A 6,000-nucleotide genomic window follows, 5' to 3' on the forward strand; every position below is an offset into this window, starting at 1 on the left:
CACAATGTGATTAAAATACAGGGCAAGCGAAAGTGTGGATGAGCCCTTACTTGGTTTATCAAAGATAGGCCAAACATTGAAACGAGATTGAGGAAAAAACAGAGCTGTGTTTGAACTGGTTGCTGTGAACAAGTGGCCTCTAGCGGTAGAAATGAAAATTTGCAAGGTATAACTAACTAGCAGGGGGTTTTGTGTTGATGGTGAAATCATACCTTATATCTTCCTCTCTGCTCCTTGCCTCAATGTTCAAATGTTATTTTTATGGTAGCTGTTATGTACTGAGTTGAATAGGATCCAAACTGAAGCAGCCTGATTGGTCCTAGAACAATAGGATCCAAATTGCAGCAGTCTGATTGGTCCTAGAACAATAGGATTCAGAATGCAGCAGTCTGATTGGTCCTAGAACAATGCAGCAGTATGATAGGTTGGCAGGAACCACCCAATCATGCTCCAGATATAAGTGAATCCACAACCTGATTGGCTTACAGTAGAATTCCAGAATTAGCCAATCATGTGCAGCCCATTGTGTAAATAATGTATATAAAGCAGATACTTTGAGGGGACTTTCATTCATTCCTCCTCACCACTATGAGCTGAATAAAGAGCATGAAATCACTTTGCGACTCTGAGTATATATCAGTAGCACCTTTATTTGAACTGATTACCTATCATAGTTATCTATTATAGTTTATTACAGATATGAAATCAGACATTCTCTTCCAAGGCAAAGCTGGTGGCGACCTGCAAAACAGCTTTTTCTATAGTGGTGCGAGGCATTCCACGTTTAGGTTATCTTCCACTTTTTATGTCTTCTGCTAGCATAGCAAATGAAACATTTTCCTTTTGAAACAAGCTTATGAGTCTGTTGCTGCTTAATGTATTGCTAGTGCTGTACTTCCGGGGGTTTTCTCTTTCTTTTCTTTTTGCTGCTGTTTCAAATTTGTATATTTGTGTTTTTAAATGGTTATAATCATTGTTTTAGCTTGCATTGTATTTGTATTTCACTTTCAGAAACTTGTTTGTGGAGCGAGTACAGAGAGAGAGAGAGAAAGAGAGAGAGATTTATAAATTTTATAAACAGCTCTTAATGTACAAATTGCCAGAATGCCCTCCTGGATAACTGCTACAAAGATGCATACACATATATACTTGCCACTATTAAAAATCCAAGTTAGATTACTGCAATGAGTTGTACATGGGGCAGCTCTTGAAGACAGTCCAGAGACTTTGATTGGTGGTTATCCAGAGCTTGCCATTCTAAACATATAGGTCCTTTCTAAGTCCTGTTTTAAAAGGTCTGCATTGGTGTCCTGTGTGTTCCTGGGCTCATATCAATGTGACCTAATTTTTTTAAACCCTAAACAGCTTGGGAAACAGGGAACTGTCTGTTCCCATATGCACTTATCCCAAATCCAAGTTGAGATGAGATGGGTAGCAACTGGAGAGAGGGCCTTTTCAGTGATGGCACCCTGCTTATGGATTGTGATAAGTGAAAGAAGACCAGCTCTTTCATCCTTTCATTATCCAGCCTTTGTATCTCTCCAAAGCATGTGGCATTTAATCATTGTTTTATTGCTTTATTGTTTACTGGTTTGTTCCATTTCTACAGTCAGTTACTTTTTTTAAAAAAGATATTTATTAAAAGTTTAACAATTACAGAAAAAGAGAAAAAAGAAAACAATAAAAAATTACAATACATTACATCAAAAGAAAATAAAAACCAGATTAGAAAGGAAACAATGCAACACAACAATAAAAACAAAAAAACACACAAAAACATTTAAAAACAAAAAAATTTAAAAACACATCCAATATTCCTTATCTTTACCTTTCATTTACCTGTTTCATCGACCTCCTCACACCTCCCTTTTTGTATTCTGGTTCAGTTAACTATTTCAGCAAATTCTTTCCATCTTTCTCAATTTTTGTTCTGTAATTTATCTTAACAGTCTAACTTTAAATTTTTCCATTTTTACCCATTATCAATCAACTTTTACTTAAATCTTTATTACATTTCTGTTAAAATCATATAGCTTCATTCCAACATCCTTCTAACATTCATTAATTTTGCAATGTTTTTCTAAATATACTTTAAATTTTTTCCAATCTTCTTCCACCAACTCTTCTCCCTGGTCTCGGATTCTGCCAGTCATTTCCGCCAGTTCCATGTAGTCCATCAGCTTCATCTGCCGTTCTTCCCTGGTAGGTAGATCTTGTGTCTTCCACTGCTTTGCAATGAGTATTCTTGCTGCTGTTGTGGCATACATAAAGAAAGTTCTATCCTTCTTTGACACCAATTGGCCGACCATGCCCAAGAGAAAGGCCTCTGGTTTCTTCAGGAAGGTATATTTAAATACCTTTTTAATTTCATTATAGATCATCTCCCAGAATGCCTTAATCTTTGGGCATGTCCACCAAAGGTGAAAGAATGTACCTTCAGTCATCTTTGAGAATTCCTGGAGAACAGGCGAAGTCCCGGCAGACTGGAGGAGGGAAAATGTTGTCCCTATTTTCAAAAAGGGGAAAAGAGAGGACCCAAATAATTACCGCCCAGTCAGTCTGACATCAATACCAGGGAAGATTCTGGAGCCAGATCATTAAGCAAACAGTCTGTGAGCACCTAGAAAGGAATGCTGTGATCACCAATAGTCAGCATGGATTTCTGAAAAATAAGTCATGTCAGACTAACCTGATCTCGTTTTTTGACAGAATTACAAGCCTGGTAGATGAAGGGAACGCAGTGGATGTAGCCTACCTTGATTTCAGCAAGGCATTTGACAAGGTGCCCCATGATATTCTTGTAAAGAAGCTGGTAAAATGCGGTCTTGACTATGCTACCACTCAGTGGATTTGTAACTGGCTGACTGACCGAACCCAAAGGGTGCTCATCAATGGTTCCTCTTCATCCTGGAGAAGAGTGACTAGTGGGGTGCCACAGGGTTCTGTCTTGGGCCCGGTCTTATTCAACATCTTTATCAACGACTTGGATGATGGACTCAAGGGGCATCCTGATCAAATTTGCAGATGACACCAAACTGGGAGGGGTGGCTAACACCCCAGAGGACAGGATCACACTTCAAAACGACCTTGACAGATTAGAGAACTGGGCCAAAACAAACAAGATGAACTTTAACAGGGAGAAATGTAAAGTATTGCACTTGGGCAAAAAAAATGAGAGGCACAAATACAAGATGGGTGACACCTGGCTTGAGAGCAGTACATGTGAAAAGGATCTAGGAGTCTTGGTTGACCACAAACTTGACATGAGCCAACAGTGTGATGCGGCAGCTAAAAAAGCCAATGCAATTCTGGGCTGCATCAATAGGAGTATAGCATCTAGATCAAGGGAAGTAATAGTGCCACTGTATTCTGCTCTGGTCAGACCTCACCTGGAGTACTGTGTCCAGTTCTGGGCACCACAATTCAAGAAGGACACTGACAAACTGGAACGTGTCCAGAGGAGGGCAACCAAAATGGTCAAAGGCCTGGAAACGATGCCTTATGAGGAACGGCTAAGGGAGCTGGGCATGTTTAGCCTGGAGAAGAGGAGGTTAAGGGGTGATATGATAGCCATGTTCAAATACATAAAAGGATGCCACATAGAGGAGGGAGAAAGGTTGTTTTCTGCTGCTCCAGAGAAGTGGACACGGAACAATGGATCCAAACTACAAGAGGGAAGATTCCACCTAAACATTAGGAAGAACTTTCTGACAGTAAGAGCTGTTCGACAGTGGAATTTGCTGCCAAGGAGTGTGGTGGAGTCTCCTACTTTGGAGGTCTTTAAGCAGAGGCTTGACAACCATATGTCAGGAGTGCTCTGATGGTGTTTCCTGCTTGGCAGGGGGTTGGACTCGATGGCCCTTGTGGTCTCTTCCAACTCTATGATTCTATTCTATTCTATTCTATTCTATTCTATTCTATTCTATTCTATTCATTACATTTCCAACATTTGTTATCGGGCAAATGATAAATTTTTGCAAGCTTGACTGGTGTTATGTACCACCTATAAATCATTTTCATTAAATTCTCTTTTAAGGCATTACATGCCGTAAACTTCATGCCAGTGGTCCATAACTGTTCCCAGTCAGCCATCATGATATTATGTCCAACATTTTGTGCCCATTTAATCATAGCAGATTTCACCATTTCATTCTACAGTCAGTTACACCCATAGCAACTTACAAAAGATGGAAACCGCAATTGTTTCTCAGTATAAGCTACAACAAACCTTTGAGTATTTATAATTACAATTATTATGATTAAATGCAGCCTAGAAGTGCTTTAAGCAGACAAAATAAATAATGATGCTTGTATTTGTTTGTGCAAAACAGCTAAGAGACCTGGAAACAGGTATAAGTACCTGCAAGAAGAACATACAGTGGAAACGATGGGGGAAACTGCCCAGTCAAATTTAGTGAGATTTTGCTGAAAACCCACTGCACACATCAAAGATTTCAGGGTTATTGCTAATTCCAGTAATGGCTGGCAGGGTGTGGGGGATTGGAAGTGCAATTTGGCTTGGTGCCCAGACTAAATGCAGCCTCTTCCAAGCTGCTTTTCCTACCAGCGATATTTAAGGCCAAGTGACAAATGTTAATGAAAAGAAATTGCAATATATTTCTATACCAATCAAGCATCTTAAATATAAATTCAGGACCACGTTTCCTGGAATCAGACAGAACAAAGTTAGAAAGTACATGTTGTGTGTTGCATTTTAATGCTCAGGGGAAAAGGGGGGGCGTTGGGGAAAACCTTCATATATTCATTCCACGTAGTGGTATTTCTTCGCAGAAAAACAAGAAGGCTGCATGGTCTTTTGTAAGGAAAACAACAGTGGCCCTGAGCCTTCTCTTCGGAGCAGTTTCCCAAACCTCTGAATTAATACCGGAGGCACAACTCTTGCACATGAAATGGCTTGCTTTGAGAGCCTCATACCTGCAGCACAAGTTATGTCAATAACCTTACTTAGCCCAATATAATCTGCTCTCTCCAGCAGAAGCTTTTCAGGGTTGGGTGGACCCCTGTGCATTGCCAAAAAAGGAATGAAAGAGAAAACGCGTCAACAAATAAAGAGGACGAGTAAGGACACTGATTTGCATAGCATTTGCTTATGCCCATGTACACGTATAGCGGCAAATCTAGAAATAATTACTACAATTTAAATAGAAATAAAATAGATCTTACTATGGTTTGGTAGACTGTGGCCAGATTACCTGTCCAGGTGTCAGCTGCTGATGAGCAATTGCAAATCTCCTGCTCTCCCTTCCGGCAGTTCTTTGCCTTTAAATGGCTTACCAGCCCTTCAAACACAGGACAGCTGAAATAGACACTGTCTTCTGTAAGCAGGAAGATGACAATCCTATTCCAGGGTTTTGGGCGGAGGTCTTCCCATCACCTTCTACCTGTCTTCTTCCACCTGAACTTCCCAGCTGGGACCTATGATTTGGGTCTGAAGCAGAAGTAGCATTTAGCAAAATTTTACGCAACAATGAAACTTTTGTGGGCCCAAGGAACCCATAGCAATTCATTCAAATGAGGTTAATTGTCTTGTAGCTTCTTTTTTTAAATAGCTGGGCAAAGAAGAAATGAATGTAGCTGGCAACTTAAAAGCCAGGGGAGAGGTTTGTCTCCCAAATTCTGTTATAATCAATGGGATACTATTTACATAAAAATAAGTAGGCAATACAAGTCATAAGGGTTTGCATGAATTTATAGAGTACATCCTGCTTTTATTCATAAAAAGTGGGTGGTGTTGTAGCAGGAAAAGTGGGGATAGCCCTGGTACCCACTTAATCTAAGCTTTAAATAATGCAAATGAGAACTGATTATCCAGCCATTGCAGAGACTGGAATTTACCGTATGTTTCCAAAAAGCAGAGATGCTTAATGGAACCCCATCCATCTCAGTTTTTTTCCATCTTTACCCACTGTACACCCTTACCTCCAATAATAAGAAAAAAACATATGGCTGAGCTGACATGCATCAAAATGCAAAGTAAGG

The sequence above is a fragment of the Podarcis bocagei genome, assembly GCF_964188305.1.
Source record: "Podarcis bocagei genome assembly, chromosome: 6".
Lineage (NCBI taxonomy): Eukaryota > Metazoa > Chordata > Lepidosauria > Squamata > Lacertidae > Podarcis > Podarcis bocagei.